We start from the raw sequence: 17,228 nt of genomic DNA on the forward strand, positions 1-17,228 counted from the left end.
AACAGATTATGATTTAGCCACTATAAGGTTCAGTTGGTTAAAAGATCAAAAATAAGGTGTGGGTTTTGATATAAACCAGAAAATTAAATACCAGATTTTATTCCTTTAGTCATCCAGAAGGACGTTAAGTTGTGAATTTTCCCAGAGAAAGTCAGTGTTATAGCTCAAATTAATGCTTTGCTCTCTGCTCTTACTTGGATTACTTGGACACTGCTGTACTTCATGTTATTAAACTGTTTTGACTTATGATCAAAGTTCATGCTACCACAAATCACCAGATGGCTGGTTGAAAGGATATGTACAGTGGTTGTGGGATCTGCAGGCTGCAGCCCACATACATTTCCTACAGACTTTTGAAATTCCTCTCTATCAATGTTCTGGAAATACAGAGGACGTAGCAGAGTCATATTCTCTGTTTCTAATACACATATAAAAGATACAAGCATTTTATAATCATCTGATGCTGGACACATAAATATGTACTTCAAACTATGCTTCAAAGTGCATCGTTACCTTCAAATCTGCTCATTTCTCCCTGTGTTTTGCTCTTATGCTCCATTTTTTAGTTTGCGGTGTTAAGGCAGGAGTGCATTTAGTACACTGTCTAGAAGATAAATGAAAACACATGCATAGCAACTTCAAATCCTACAGTTTAAGTGCCCAGTGTCTGAGGCATGTATCCTAAATTATGGTATTTCTGACCCTACTACAATAAAGTAGCTTTTGTTTTGATTTGGGGGCTTTGCGATCTGGCTTATTTACAGAGATACTGAATTCTTGTTCCCATGCTGATTTTTCTTTTTTCTACATTTTCAATCAACTGTTTCTTTCCCTTCCCTGCTATATCCACTCTGATCAAATTACCATATGTACAAAATTCAGCTGCAAGATTTCTGACTTGCCCTGGGTCCTGGGAACATACCACCCTCATTTTGATCTCTCTAAATTAGCTTCCTGTACAATTTCCTGTCAAACATGAGTTTCATGAGATTTGTCCTTGAATGTGTGTGTGATCATCCCTTCTCACTGCAATGAAATTTTGGCTGCCTAACTAGCTGGAACATTTTCACCAAGCCTGCTTTTATAGGAGTAAATACTAATGAGATTTATTTTATTTTGTAAGTACTAACTCTCAGAAATGGATCTGCAGAGATAATGCAGGTTAACTCTCATGTAAGAATTTTAAGCAGGGGTTTCTGATAGTCGTGTATTTGTGTGAAGGAATCTTCCCACCCCCCAAACTCTCCTGGCATCTTATAAATTACTTTTCATATTATTTATTATGATCTCAACTTCATAAATCTTCTTACATCTAGATAACATAAAATGAACTTGCAGGAAGAAAGCAGTGTCTACTAGTTAACACCATTGCAGGAATAGTTTTTATTGCAGCTTGATGTGTGACTAAGGAGAAGACATTAATAAGCATTCTCAAATGCAAATGTTATTTCCTGAGGGATGAATCCTGAGGATGTTTTGTGTCTCACTGAGAGGGCTTCTGCTGCAGGATACATGCATCTCATCTGAAAAATCAGATAAATATGGTTTCCAGTGAGTCTACAATCAGAAGCTACTTTCAAAACTTTTTCTCGGATTTGTTCTTTTCTACTTTCTTTGGGGTATTATGGGATTTAATTCTGTGTGAGCGGCAGGATTAAAAGTGTGGATACAAACTTCTAAAAATCTAATTCCTCACTTCCCACTTTGTTTCTAAACTGAATAATCTAAGGACTATGTTCTCAAATTGAAGATTTGCAGGGCACAAGGCTAATTATAGGTCTGCTTCTGGCATGGGACATTTTTTCTGTTGACTGCCAGATATAAGCTAAGAAGCAAAAATATTCAAAGAACCATCTCCAGGTAAACAAAGTAATAAGAATACCTGATTTTTAATAGTTTGCTGAAAACACTGATTAGGAAAGACAGCAAATAAGTATGTTTTGCTTTCATGCAGTATTTGTAGGATCACTTTCAAAAATTCAAAAGAAAGAACTCTTAACACTGAAATTTTCATGAAATTATCTAATGTTAAGAAATGGTCATGGGTGCCCAGTGTTTTAAGAATAAATTTTGCTCTGATTTAATTTCTTAAGTTGAAAGAATACTTTGCACCCACAGCTGGGAAACCTCAGAACAAACATGAGCTAAAGGAACAGCTCCTAATAACAGAGCACTTTTTTTGTAATCTAATTATTGATGTTGCATGATTACATATACTGTAAGCAAGTATACCCAATTTGTCACTTTTTTTTCTTGGCATACTGGATCTAAGCTTTAGTGTAGTGATACCATGTGATTGACTGAACGAGTTTGATCTTACCCTTCAATCGGCTCTAGCTACAGAGGTGAAAATATTCTTTGTTTTCACAGCTTCTTGCTTGTGACCATTCCTTTTGATTATTATTCTCCCCTTGATGTCTCTTTTTAACCTAACTTATGACAAAAACATTTTTGTGGGCTTCTTTGTAGATGCTAGGAATAAAAGCATAGAAGAACAGTGATGTGCCTCTGGCATTTTTGGTATGAGCTTTCTGTTAGTTTTCAGGTCAGGAGCAGCTTTATTCTCTGTAGAACAGCTAGTATACTTGAGTCTTGATCTTGCAAACTTTAGTTTTAGAGACAGCAAGAGTCATGAGGCCAGGCTTAGGGCTGAGATAAGAATTGTCTTTCAAGTTTGTGTTCAGATACCTAGTGGCTGATAATGTATGCTGACTTCTGAATTTTGATGTAGCTTAGCACAGGCAGGACATGCCTGGTTATGAGGAAATGTGGATGTGCTGGTATGGGAGACAAGGTGCTGTTTCCTGCGATTGACCCCGATACCAGAGATTAGGTCCCTGACAATTTAACACAACCTTAATTGTAAAACAGGGCTCCTTCGAGCCCCTTGTGGGAAAATAGCAGGGAAATGGCTGCGAAACCTGTGGAGGTGCTGACTACACCTACCCTGACAGATCTTTTTGATTTTTACCACCCATTCCCTAATGATTTGACATCAATACTCAGTCTAAGCCCAAACCAATGTGCAGCCCTATATTTCAGGCATGCAATCAACAACTGTTACTGACTAGGAAGTAATAAGAAGTCTTGTTCTTATGCCACTACTCCCCCATTCCTTCTTCTGCCAAAATCTAATCAGTCCTTGCAGCCCATGCTAGCCTGAACCCTAGGCCTAATACTTAAAACCCCCTAACTCTAAAGAAGTAATAGTCAGAGAAGCTGTTGCTAACTCTCTCAAGTACAGCTTAGCAGCTCCCAGGAAGCCCTGTTGTACAGGAAGAGTGGCAGGGAAGTCAAGGGTGAATGAATGCTTCCTGGTTTTGTCCAATCTGGATGAGAGTCTAAAGTGTAGTTGAAAATTGGGGATTATGGGTTGGGTTTCGTCCTACAAATGATTGGAGATTGTTTCAACTTTCCTTCCCTTAACAATACAATCTGTCAGGTGTCTGTGTAGGCTGGATGGGACCTTTTTTAGTTCCAGGTCATGAGAGGGTCATACAGTCATGGCTTGTGGAGGGAAAGAGCATGGTATAAGTAGTTTGTAAGGTCTGGTATGCAGGGTGGTTGTGGATAATGGTGTACAAAGCATGCAGAGGGTTGTAAACAAGTTTTTCACATGACTTCTTGACTGCATGGGGGAAGGATACCACACTTCATGTAAGAAGTAAGAGAAAGTAGAGCTAAATATGGATTTTAGCCTTTTTTTTATGAAGATGCATCTTTGGAGAGGTCTTTGCGACTGTGTCTGGATAGGGCTGCTAGTCAAGAAGTGCACTTGAAGGAATTAAGTAGTTTCTGACTATTTTGTTGGCCAGTTCTAGGAGGTTCTCCAGACTGCTTTGAGAACTTGGCTGGGGTTTTGGTGCATGGGCTGGAAGGAGTAGAGGATATTTGGATTTTCAAAATGGGTGGCAGACCAAGTCAATGGCTGATGCCAGGATGGGTCAGCTGAGAAAGCTTTTGGCTGGGACCTTCATGTGTGACCTCAAAGTAGAAGCTTGATCTATGGCTAGTTAGAAAAGGGATATATGTAAGGTACAAGAATTAGAAGTTCTGCCTGATTGTGAACTGTGATCCACAAGAACGGAAGAACTGATGAGGGGGTTCACTTCATTGGTGCCTCCTGTGTAAGTATCCACAGGCCTTGCTAATATCTTAGAGTAGTGGTATGTGGTAGAAACCTGCTAAACAGGTTTCCCTCTATACTGGTTGGCTGTGAATAAGGGTGTCAAAGTCAGAGGGCTTAAAAGCAGTTTGTCTTCACTGCAGATGCTCTTAGGGTAGTTTAACAACTGACACCTTGATAGAGAATAGAAGAAAGGAAGGGATGTGTTCTAGGTTCAGTCAGTCATAGACTGTCCCAAAGAATACACATAGCAACTGGCTGCCTAAGGCAGTAGTTTATAGGGACTAGCAAACAATCTAACTTACTTATGTGTAAGGAAACAAGATAATCAGACTGAAAAACTAATCTCTATCTCTTGCCCTTGCCATTGCTGCTGATGTAAAGGTTGAATGTATGGGTTATAGCTGTGCAGATAACTTCTCTTAAAAGAAATAATCACAGCTCCTGTATTCTCTCCTATCCACGGCCTTTTCAGGAACAGAAAACCTTGCAATGTGAAATTTTCCTTATATCATCTTCACTCCCAGGCCCCTTTCCCATCTCTGTGCCTCAGCAACAAGCTGAAATTTACCACTTTTGTCATAGAGGAAGAAATAGGAGCAGCCTTGGAGGGAAAAGGGTTCAAGAAATACCTCAAGAGAGATACCAAGAACAGAAAAACAGATGGATGAAGGAAAGGATGAGGAAGAAAGTAAACACAAAATAATTTCCAACTGAAGGTGGGTGGCAGGAATTGTGCCCAGTTAGGTACAGAAAATACATATATCAACGTGCATTTTGAGAGACAGCAGTTACAGCTTTACCCTCTTATCTTTTCTCTTTGAACTATCCTTTTGTCCCACTCTATATTTAGCAGGTGCAATGTGGCAAGTGCTAGAAGAGGAGCTGTTACTTATCATGTAAACCCAGAACACGCTTCAGCCCTGTTATGGGTATGTGAGCAAGTACCCAGAAGTGTATCACACAGATCCCTACCCACTTACTCCTGCCTATTCTTAGAGGAGAGGAATTTCCCTCAGATTATCATTCATTAGTGATTTATAAATAATGATATCTGATTTTTAAAAAAACCTAATTATAGCTGCAATATGACACTCCTGCATTCTGAGTAGCGTATCACTGTATTATGTGGTAATTTGGGGTAAATATTGAATGTTTAATGACTGCTATTCCAGAGTTTGTGGACAAAGCAAATACACTTTTATGGTCCAATTTTTTTCTAATTTGTCTGCATATAGCCCAGGATTTGGTTCTGATTTACCTCCACTTTACTAATTGCATTCAGGTGTAATGAATGACATGCAGAGAACAGTGATTCAAAAGGCCAGTTTTCAGTTTGGATCCTTGCTTGATTCAACATTATTGTTATAGTTCTTGCATATTTATGTCACTTTTACACTTGTATGTGTCCATTATCAGAAGTTTTAATTTATGCTAGTTTAAGCAGAATGATAGTAGAGCTCACAAAGGTTGAATTAAACAATCTAGCTGTACTGTACAAGTTTACTTTTTTTGGCTCAACAATAAGGGACCTTTCACAATAATATTTTTTTTTTTTGTACCTGCTGATCGCTACTTTTAATCATCATTCAGGAATATAGTTTTCATGGAGGTGTCCCCAGGCTACTCATCTTTTTATTGTTGACTGCTGAACTGTGAACACATCTGCTAGACTGTGGTTTCTGAGATGGGGGTAGAGACTGTGAATTTTAAACTTCTTGAGGCCTGAGAGTGTTACTCCAACATGGAAGCTATTCAAGATATTGGTGCCTCTGGATATGTACCTAAGTAAGATTACTAGCAAAACATAAATACTTACCAATGCTTACATCTCTTGTGTGACAAAGCATTCTGTAAGCTGGACCTCAATTTAGCTGTCTAAATTCTGCTTAAACTGTCCTTCAGACACCTGCATCTTCTCTTTGAATCTGTCCTTTAACCAATTTTTACCTCATCTGGTCAATGACAGTAGTAATGTTTTTCTCTTTACAGGATAATTAGTGTTTGTCTAATCTGCAGGTATTCTGGTAAAACAGATCGTATGAATACTTTGACAGCTAATGATAAAGACAGTAATGTCATTTCATACAAGAACAGACAAGACTGGAGAGGTGAAGAGTCTGGCCAAAAATTGTACAGGGTATTTGTGTGATAGTTCTTGCACACCTTTATATTATTTCCAAATGGTAACAAGAAAAATCTTGTTTCCTTTGTCACAGCTAGTGGAAGCCTTATCAGAATTTTTTTTTTTTTTCTTTTTTTTTTTCCTTGAGACTAATACATCATTTAGGATAGGAAATTGGTTCAAGTACATTGAAGTTGTTTATCAGCCCAAACATTCCAGGAAACAATTATCACTTAGGGAACATTTTTCTCACTGACTTGCAGAACAGAATCGCTTCTCAAGTATATCCTACTCGGGAAGCAATACCAGGTAGCTCAAATGAATTTGTTTCATTCGAAGGAAAAAGCAAATGATTCAAAGCAAACCTGATCAGTCTCATGTATTTACAGTCAATCATTTAGAATTCATTCTAGAAGAAAGGAAAGGGCAGATAGCAACTTTAGTGAGGTTGTTGACTTGCTTAACATTAGCATCTGCTTTTCCAAGTGATGGCTTTTATTTACTATATGAACATCAGTACATGAAACTTTCCTTCAGTTCTTTGTTCTTTGTCATCTTTTTCTTCCTGTACTTCAGAAAGGAACTTAAATACAAATTTTAGTTGAAACACAATGTTTATTTTAAATCCAAAATTGTGATTATTAGCAAATAAAACAATGAGATTTTGTTCTGATGTAGTAAATGGGTAGACAATGAGCAAGGAAAGAAAAATACTTTTCTGAGAACTGGAACATAAAATTCATATGAGCTCATGATGGATAGACCTCTATTCTCAAGAGATGCTCTGTGCTTTAGTGGGAATCCATGACTGCTTTCCTAAGGGTTGGCCAAGTGCCCAGTAGGAAAACCAACTTTTTAACTATTACATGTTGTATTCATTTGCAAACCATCAAAATACTTAACTTTAAATTTAGGGTAAGAGAACATCTGCTGTGAATAGTCCTGCAGGTGGACACTTCATAGTTCTTCATTACCTTACACATCTCTAAGACGAATCATGTTCAACTAGTATTTTGCCACACCACCATTGTAATTAAAGCTTCTTGGAAAAGAATAAGAGGGAGAATGTTTTGTGAGAAAAATATAGTTGTCAGAAAATCCAGAGAAACCCTGGAAGTTCCTACTGAAAATTAGCCAGCTAAACGAAATGAACTTTCTATAAGACAGCTGGATTTCAAAAGTTATAAAAATATATTGTCCATCTTTCTAAAGTCTACTTTGTCATTTTGTTCCTCTTAAATCATCAGCACCAGCTTGCAAAACATGAGCTTTAATTGTGGCTCAAGAAAAGTACAGCCAATGGCTCTAACGAGTTGCTTCAGTGACCCTTCAGTAATGTGGTCTGATTTGATCTCGAAGATCAAAAAGTTTCATTGCTTCCAGAAGACTGAAAACCCTTTGCTCATACAGAGGAAGCCCTCCATACAACTTTCAGCAAGCTCATTTGACTTTAGCCTCAGGTCTGCCATTCCTTGACATCCTGGTGGCATGTTGCTGGGGCCAAACTCCCGCTCCCTTCTTGGCAGGCTTTCACAACAGCAACTGCTTAGACCATGCCATCTACCTGCCAGCCATTCTCCTAGGTTCTCTTTCTGCCCATGTTGTCTCTTTCCTCAGTTTTTCTTTCAACCCTTTCCTTAACCTTCATTTAACTAAACCTAGTTCTATAACTGCAAAAGAACAGTTAAGATCAGTCCTGTTATCCTTTACTGTGCATGTTTGTAGTTAAGTCTGGACAAGATAATTTTCTAAAGTGGCACTGCAGCGAATACAAAACTGTTGTGCTTAGTAGACTATTATCACTTGTTTAATCTTTTGATTGTTTTTTAAATAGTAAAGCCATCTGTGCCTCTGATTTATGAGCATGTTTTGATAGAAGTAAGATTCCCTGCCCGCCCCCCTTTCTCACTCCAGAATGCACTTTCTCCTACAGTACAATGCAAGGCAAGGTGGATAAAAACCTTGACTCGAGCACTAGTGTACTTGTATTTATGTGATGTCATCATTCAGTTTGAATACCTACCTCTCTTAAACTACATAAAGAATGAATTTATGGACATAAAACTTTGAAACTTCCCACTGAAATAATTCATTTTAAAACAACAGCCGGTTTATCTTTGGACTTCTGTAAGTACAGAGGAAAAGAGGGAAGAGATGGCAGAAGCATTTTGTTTTGGCCAAAGATGTCCTGCAGAGTAGAACAGACTGTCCTGTAACAGTTCTCCAACTACCAGTCAGCTTTTTTGGTTCCACATTGTTCCCAACTCAGTTTGGGCTGTCATCTGGATCTAAATCTAATCCTGTCCTTTTAATTCCCCTAAGTTTTGAAGAAGGGGGAATTTTTGGCAAGCACCACTTTTGGCAATTTAACAACAGCGCAGTAGTAGCATACAGTCAGTTTTGTATCTGTTGGGCTATGCGGAAGGGCGCAGCCAGACCTGCTTTGAGAATTTTCAGATGCATCCTTCAAAACATTTGTTTCAAACTTCACTGAAGCACAGTCAAATGCTGGTCATTGCAACTACATTATGGTTTGCATAGCTATACCTTATGAAAATCTTCAGTGAAGCCATTGTAATGACTTGATGTACTTCTCAAATCAACGGGGAAAGGGAAGAGACTTTCTGTTTACTGTTTTCCTTGTCTGATGCAGAAATGGAGCCTAGCTTCCAGTACTGAGGCCTGGGCACATCTGCTAAAAGATAGTGATCATTTTTTTCAGGAGGGAAAATTTCCCCAGTATCCAGGAGGTTAAGGCTCCTCCTCTGCTTGCGTTCATAAGGAGTTTGTGTTCGGGTACTTTTCACATTGCTGAGTGCTTCAGGTTAATAGAAACTAATTCCATGTTGAAATAGAGCATGTCTTTTAGAAAACCATCTATGTTTGATTAAAAAAAAAAAAAAAAAAAAAGTTATTCCAACAAAAGCCTATCCTGAGTGTTTAAGAACCAAACAAACCAACAAAACATGCTTTATTTCTGGCTTGAAATTGTCTGTTTTGAGTCCTATTCATAGTATCTTTATAACTTTGAGACTGAAATACTTTCTATCATATTTCTATTTCCTGGCCAGTACTCACAGGATGGACTAAGTTGCCCCTTTAACTGGCTTTGGTTAGGCTAGACAGGTTGCACTCCTAGGATTTAACATTATTGCCCATACTTCTTCTGATCATTGGTTACTCCTATTCCCCTTTTCAAAACTGTCTTCATGTTATTAGGACCCTCCTTAGAGTCTGGACATCATATCTGGACATGGTATTCTGCTAGCATGATACCTCTGCCAAATACTGAGATATAATAATTTCTTGTTGATGCTCTAGATTCCCTTGCATAGGTAGCTATTGATTACATTTGTCCTTTTTGGTCCCACCAGTACACCAGGCACTTCATGGCTAGCTAATTATCCTCAAACTTTCTAGTCCTGTCCAGTGTCATGGTTTTTCAAGACAACTTTTTTTTGTATATTCACTTTTTTCTTAGATGTATGACTTAACATATGACTTCAAAAAAGCCACATGCTGCTTGCAGATACCTAAATTACTGAGCAGTCCTGAGAAATCCAAATCAGCAAACTGTCCTCTTTACCAATCCTCCACTCTTCCTCCAGTCAGCAAACTAAATAATCATTTTGCGTATCCCTGGCTGCAAAAAGGATTGATAGATTAATAGTATAGCATCAAGCAGTGGCTTTATGATTTTGTGTATGCTGTGGAACACAGAAAAGATGGGTCCATATGCAAGTTGTGGCCACATCCTTACCCCAGTGCGTGAGCCATTTCTTCCTGCATGCTAGTTTATACAAAGCTGGTGTGGAGGCTGGGGCCTCTTATGTTATACTCAAGGTCAATTCCAAATGTGGTGAAAGAATAGGACCGTGCAATGAATTTTGAAGCATGCTGGCCGCATGGTTGCATACAGCCTAGTTGATTCCGTGGAAATATGTCTGTTCAGTTAGGATTTCTGTTTACAGTTCTATTTTGACAACAACCTCTAGATGTTTTGAGTCATTCAAATGTGTGCCATACTGTTTTTACGTTGTTCTGTTTTCTAAATAAAATGGCTACATTCACACCAAGCTTGCTTTTTTACTCCCCAAAGGGCCTGAAGCTGTGTTCTCTTCAAATACACAATTATCCAACTCTCTTGGGTCTGTGTTCAGTCTCTGATTATTAGGCAGCACTCAGTAGCAAAGACTGTAGATAAAAGAATGAGTAGGACGTGGCGTTCAAGCAGGAACATATCCTGCTCACACATAATTGTGTTAAAAAGATTAGGCATATGACACTATAGCTATCTTCCTAACTACTTTTGAAGATCATAACCATGCTTTTTGCCCATGATTTTGTCAGAACAAACAAGTGGAAAGTTAGCTGGAACATTAAGAAACAGTCTCCCATATTCACCTGCAGAAGACGTCTGTTTCAGAGCGGTCTGCAGAATATTTGCTCTATGTGCTACTACTTACCCCAGGCCACAGCATCATTCTTACTGTTTTCACTTGTTTCTTGTAGTCTCTTTTAAAAAAAATATTGCTGCCTTTAAAGTAAATGAGTTAGCTGAACTGCTGAGGATCTCAGTGTTTTTCCGTGACTTTCAAAGCAAACTTCTCCCTTTCTGTGGGCTTTTTGGTGGGGTTTTTTTGTTTTGTTTTGTTTGGTTTTTTTTAAATAAGCAGACTTCAGTCTCCCTGTCTTCTCTTCCTCCTTCCTGTCTTTTGGCACAACTCGATGCGTGAGTTGTGATACTTGCCATTATATAACTGAAATACCCTGAACGACACTCCACAAAAGCAGCAGTGAACTTGACAGAGAAAAACATGAGCCTATTTGTAAGGCAGAAGCAACACGGAGTTCACACTTTGTGTTTCTGATGTTTGTTCTTTATCTGCTGTGCAAATTCCTTTGGTTTTAGTTACAAGCCATTGGGGTATTTTTGTTTGCTTGCTTTTTTAAACAAAATTTATGCAAAATATCATACAAGAACTCAATCTTCGATTGCAGTTATGGAGCTTTTCAATGGGAGCAAGAGTAAAACGGGGTGCTTAAAACTGACTTTCTGTTACCCAGATCAATGGTGAGATAGGACAACCTTGATTAAGCAAAGTTCAGGTGTTGCAAAATATATGCGTTTGGAGCTTAAATACATTGTAAGGAAAATACAATGCAGAAAGGACAGTGGCAGCTACTCCAACTACTGAATCAATACAAGAGCATATTATACAACTGTAGTTGTGTGTCATGTAGGTTTTAGCTGCCTCGTACGAAGACAGCTGGGGTTTCCCCTTCAAGTAGTTTGAAAATGTTCTGATAAGCATCCAAACTTAGAGAGTAAGTTAAGCAACTACATTTTCAGAATTTATCCATCACAGATTATTTCCATACATACCAAATATTTACAACATCTTAGTGAAAAGGAGGTACTAATACCTAATTGGTATTATACAACAGCCATAGTTATTCCTGGTATTGTATTTTAGCAGATTATTATTGTTATTGGTTATACAAGACTGAAACACTGGGACAATATTCTTCTCTGAGAATTTACAGTCAAAATCAATGTATTGACAAGTAATAGGTGATGTGAAACTAAAGTGAAAGGGCCTTTTATTTTTACTATGATTATATGCCCCTTTTGATTTTACATATGTTTAATGTTCATGTATCTTCTAACTTGATGCTTAACTCATCTACTCTTTAGAAAGACATGAGTGGAAAAGTAGGCTTTGTGTTTCTGATGGCTTTGGAAAGAAAACAGAGGGAGCAAAACCTTACCCCAAAACATATTCTCCCTTCCAGAAGTTTTGCTTTTAATTGCCTTTTTCTTCCCTCCCCAGCTGTTTTCTTTTCAGAATCTACATGCATCAAAATATTTCTAGAACAACTTAAGACTGTATAAAACAATTCTTGAACATCAAGTTTTCTAAATTAATTTTCCAAGATGCTATTTAAAACCTTTAATTGTCACTCACTCTACATGTGACTTTCCTCTATTTCTGACCTAAGTGTCTCTTGCCACTTTTCCCCCAACAGGCAGCTTATTATTTGCAAGCTTGTCATACAGATGTTGTGCAAGCATAAAGAGACAGTTCAACAGGAAAAGTAACCAAGGATTGTTTTGCTAATGCTTCTATCCATGTGACATGTATATTCAAGTTACTCATGTGCACAGTTCTAAAATCTGTTCCCAGGATGCTGCAGGAGAAAAAATACAAATTCTCTGACTTCACTTTTGTTTTATCAGTGAGTTTGTTTTGCTTCTGTTTGTTTGTAGTTTCTGGGAGCCATATGATAACTATTAATTTTTCTTTTTTTTTTTTTTCCTTTATTAGTGTTTGTCTTTGATCTACTTACAACTCTATACTCTTGCAAAATGTACATGTATTACCTGTTTCTAAATAGTAGAAGACAGAATTTTAAAGACCTAAGGTGGAACAAAAGTATGTATGTGCGTGTGTGCATGTGTAAAATGGATGCTGATTTTGTTGGTCATATCTCAAGCAACTGCAATTATCTTGGTCATTTCCATGTGGTTTTCTGGTTATTTTTCTTTGATTAGCAATGTATTTATGGGAAAACAGGTGTAACCCAAATAAGGTTATTCATTATTAAGGAAAAGAGTGCATTTATTTCAAAGATATTTTAAATATGAACTCTAGCTGTTACTTGGTTCTATAATATATTTTAAATTCCTCCCTTCCAGTTTTTTAAGTATGTGTATTTAAGATAAAATGACTATTCAGGTTGTCAGGCAGACTGAGCAGGACTGATGTGATTAAAATGTCACAATATTTCAAAATACTTGTTTGCCCTAACAGAGTATTTCTGGAGTGTACTAACAGTGGTGTAAGAGTTTCAGTGAAGGACAAATCCAAGGACTTAATGTTGATTCATGTATTTGGCTGAATTGAAGCTAAGTTATTTGCCTTAACTATGGCCACATCACCATTCTTCATCTTACCTGAATTCGTAAAATTAATCTCCTTTCCAATATCTTCCTAGGGAACATGATGTTTAATTCTTTATGCCAGGCCATTCTAGGTTCAAATGCCTTTTTCCATAACTTCTGAGGAGAAGCAGTCATCACAGACATACCTGCTGCATTGAGATAAAAATGTACACACTTGTTTGAGCAGAAACAAAACCTCAAGCAGAGTGAAGGAGCATTCTGGATTCTCTACTATGAATCAAACACATCAAGTGTATTGTGGTTATACACAGCCTCACATACCTACAGACTTAAATCTCCCCTGGTATGTTTTGCAGCCCCAGCTGACTTGCTGTGTTAGTCCCAACCAGGATGTTTTTGCTTCTAGTGGTGGTCTGTTCTTGGATGCGATACACGTGAAATCTCAGTCTCTGCTGCTTTGTTCAGTGAGTGGCCCCATGGTTACAGTCCTGGTCAGAGGATTTTTCCTGAATTAGTCTATTCCTTTCGTACAGCTGCGTCCTGTTTGTTGCCTGGGCTGATTTCAGTTTCAGGCTCAGGTTTTTGCTTCCTTTTCAGTTCCACCTTTTTTGCTAGGATTGGCCAAAACCAAAGGGCTGGGACTATGCCTCAACTCAATTTGAGCGTGGCAATGCTTCTCTTGAGGGCCATTCCTCTACTGTCAACTAGCAGCAAGAAATCTGGTGTAAGATTTCCTCCCATCCATCTCAGAAGCACAACTCTGGACCAGTTGCCCATTGTTCACAGAAACCATGGAGAGAAATGTTGTCCTTTTAATACTGTTGCACACAGAGAGCTGGGGCTCCAGATGTTTCCTCCTTTCTGTTTCAGCTCTCTTTTCCCATGCTATTAAACATGTTTAGTAGGCATTTGGGAGAAAAGAAAGCGGTGTGATAACAGAAGAAAAAGTGCTAAAAGTACATGGCTAAATCCCATCTTCTGCATGCACAGCTTAAACAGCAGCATGTCTCCCATGTTCTTCTGGAGCTGCTAAAATGCAGCTGGTGAAAGCAGAACCCAGGCAAATCTGAAATGATGGTGTAGAAGAAAGTGCTTTTCGCAAGTTGCTTGTTCTGTATTTTCTTCCTCTATGACAGCTGCTTTCAGACTATTACTCTGGACACTAGTTTTTAATTATTTTAAAATTATTTAATTATTTGGAAACTTGTCAGTGGTTCTGGAAGTTCAATAGCTTCAGTGGCAGTACATGCTCGTTCCACCTGTGATGGGTGAGAGGAAGGTTCTTAGTTCAGTGAAACACATCTAGCAATAGTGATCCACACACAACCCTCAGGTTTAGCTATTGCAGCAGGAATTTGTGCTGAATGCTTGTATGTATGTGAACAAATGTATTAATAAGTGACTACGTGCATTTCAAACGCTGTGTAGCTTTATAACCACCAGTAGTCTGTTTATTTAGGAGGGAAAGGGAGAATGTTGTTTTAAAAGTCTGAAATAGAAATACTTATATTCATTTCAGTTGTTGAATTACTGATATTGTTGTTCAAGACTCTTTCATTAATAATAGCAAGGATATATTGTCGTAAATAGACACAGATCATCTAATCTTCCTTTTCTGTGATTTTGAATGAGGTAATTTAACTGCATTTCTTAGCTTGGATTTTATTTGGTTTATTTGTTCAGTGGCTTGAATAACCTTGCAAAAGCTGCAAGTTAAGTGTGAAGGTATATGGCATAGTTTCAGAAAAGTCAGGAACATTATATAGTGATCCTTTTGTGGTGGTCAAATGGTATGAGTAGTTCTTTTGACACACTAAAAGGTATACGTATTAGATCTCAAGGAACTCTTTAGCTGGATAACAACTGGCTTTCAGAGGTTTCACATTTGTTTTTCTGTGCCAAGTGTGTATGGGAGAAGCCTACAAGGTCAAGAGAAAATAAGCAAAAGTCAAAGACAGACTTGTAAGACAAATAGTAACATCTGGTAAGTGACTTCCTTCTACATTTGTAGAGCTCTTGTTTACTGCAGTGAATGTGAAATGTTTTTCTTGGCAGGATTATAGGATTAAAGTCCATCAGTCTGGGAATAAAGTTCATACAGGTTTATAATATTACTAATACACAGTAACAAATTGCAAATGTAGTTGCATTTAAAACCTGTATGTAGTAAAAAAATCATTGAACAGTGATGCTAAATGGTTAGAAAATAAGTAGAGTTTAGTCTCTTTCTTTTTTGTACTTTCTGAGAGGCATTTTGAGTATTTCCACTGGTTTAGACTACTATATGAAATGCTGCGATTGTGCCCCCTCTCAACTGACTATCATGTAAATCTGTCTTTGTGCTAATTAAAGCCCCATGTTCTCAGACAGGGAAACAATGAAGCAAGGTAGTTAAACACTGCTAGTGATCTATGCTGAAGACATTACACAAATGAAGTTTTGTGTATCCCTTATGTCATGGTACCCCCAAAAGGGGAAAAATCTGCTGAAGAAGGGTAAGGAAAAGAAACAGAGCTGATCTGGTTTGGTGAATTTCTTTGATAGCTTCCAGCTGATCCCGCACTGCCATCCCTCCTGACAGAATATTCCGGGAGAAATGGTCATGCAAACAGAGCTTGATTTCTATGGGAACTGTCTTCCCAGATGAATGTTTTTCTTCTATGAAAAAAAAAAAGGTACAGGTTGTCTAATTTTTGATAGCATGGGTATAGCAAACAAACAACTTGCCCCTTCTCCCTCTCCCGATCTTCTTTCCTTCTAGGACTCAAATTCTGCAGAGGTTAAAAAAAAAATCAGGGACAGCTGTGCTCCTCAAACAGAAGTTGCAAAGGTTTATTCAGTTGTAGGAGTACTTCAGTGAGTTCATGTAATCATTTAAAGTTTTATTCTCTAGTAATTAATGTTCCTGTGGTATTTTGTATTGCTTGGACCTCGTTCAATGCTAAATAGTTTAACTGGAACAACAGAAGTGATCCCCTCTGAGATCAGGACACTTGGATCAAATGGAAACTGAAAAAAGTCCATGGGACTAGCTGATCTGTAGACTAAAACCAGTGTTGTAGTTTAGTCTCAAATGCATTGTGGAAACTTCTTTGTAGCTTTTAAAATTCTTAGCTGTGATATTAACTGAAGTCTCTAAGACTAGGCAAATGAAGATTTCTTCATGCTTGCAAGAAACAGAAAAGAGGGTTGAAAGAGAAAGGAGAGGTGCTCATGTAAAGCTCTTTCTGTAGAATTGTGCACAGATACATTTCTGGAAGTTCCAAACCCCATGATTGTAATTTGGCAATATATGTGTATCTGGTATCAAATCCTGCTTGCATTACTTGAAAGATCAGGCCAGTTTCTAGAGAACAAAATGTGGCTGTGTTGTCAAAATTCGTGTTCATTGCCTACTATTTGCTAGTTAGTTTTCATGCCAATGTACCAGCTTGACTGCATTGACTAGAACACAATCTCTTCTGATTTAAGCTTGTGTTGTGGAACCTCGCCCTTTGCATTTATATTTATAATGAAGTCTGTTTATTGTCTTTGATAAAAGCAAGAGAACCCAGTCTGCTTGAAAGTCAGGGAGAATTGTTCAGTTGTCCTTGTAATGAGGGACAGTTGTATTTTGCTATTATCTTTGATTAATATGCTCTTCACCACTACATGCCTTCCCTATGGATTTCACCAGCCACATGTCAGCAAGTGTAAGAGCCAATTTCTTGCCCTTTGTAAGTCTGGCCAAGGGGAGGTCTGGGGAGCAGAGGGCCATAATGGACCACAAAAGTCTGAGCGCAATTATTTCTAGCTAATCAAACACAAGAAATGGCAGGAAGCAAGGTTTATTTATGGAGGAGATGTCTACTAAGAAACCTACAGTTTCTATTTACTACTTCCAAAGAAGATTACTAGAAAATGAACAAAATAAAAGCCTTGTAATATTTGAAAATAAGGACAGTTTAAAAATCAGTCAGAAGGGAGAAAAATCTCACATGTATTTAAAAGATGCAGGCTCATTGTTTCCTATCTGCTTTCTAAATAACATGATACCTTTTTAGGTTTTTTTAAGGTGATAATGTTATGAA

The sequence above is a fragment of the Aquila chrysaetos genome, chromosome 1 (assembly GCF_900496995.4).
Source record: "Aquila chrysaetos chrysaetos chromosome 1, bAquChr1.4, whole genome shotgun sequence".
Lineage (NCBI taxonomy): Eukaryota > Metazoa > Chordata > Aves > Accipitriformes > Accipitridae > Aquila > Aquila chrysaetos.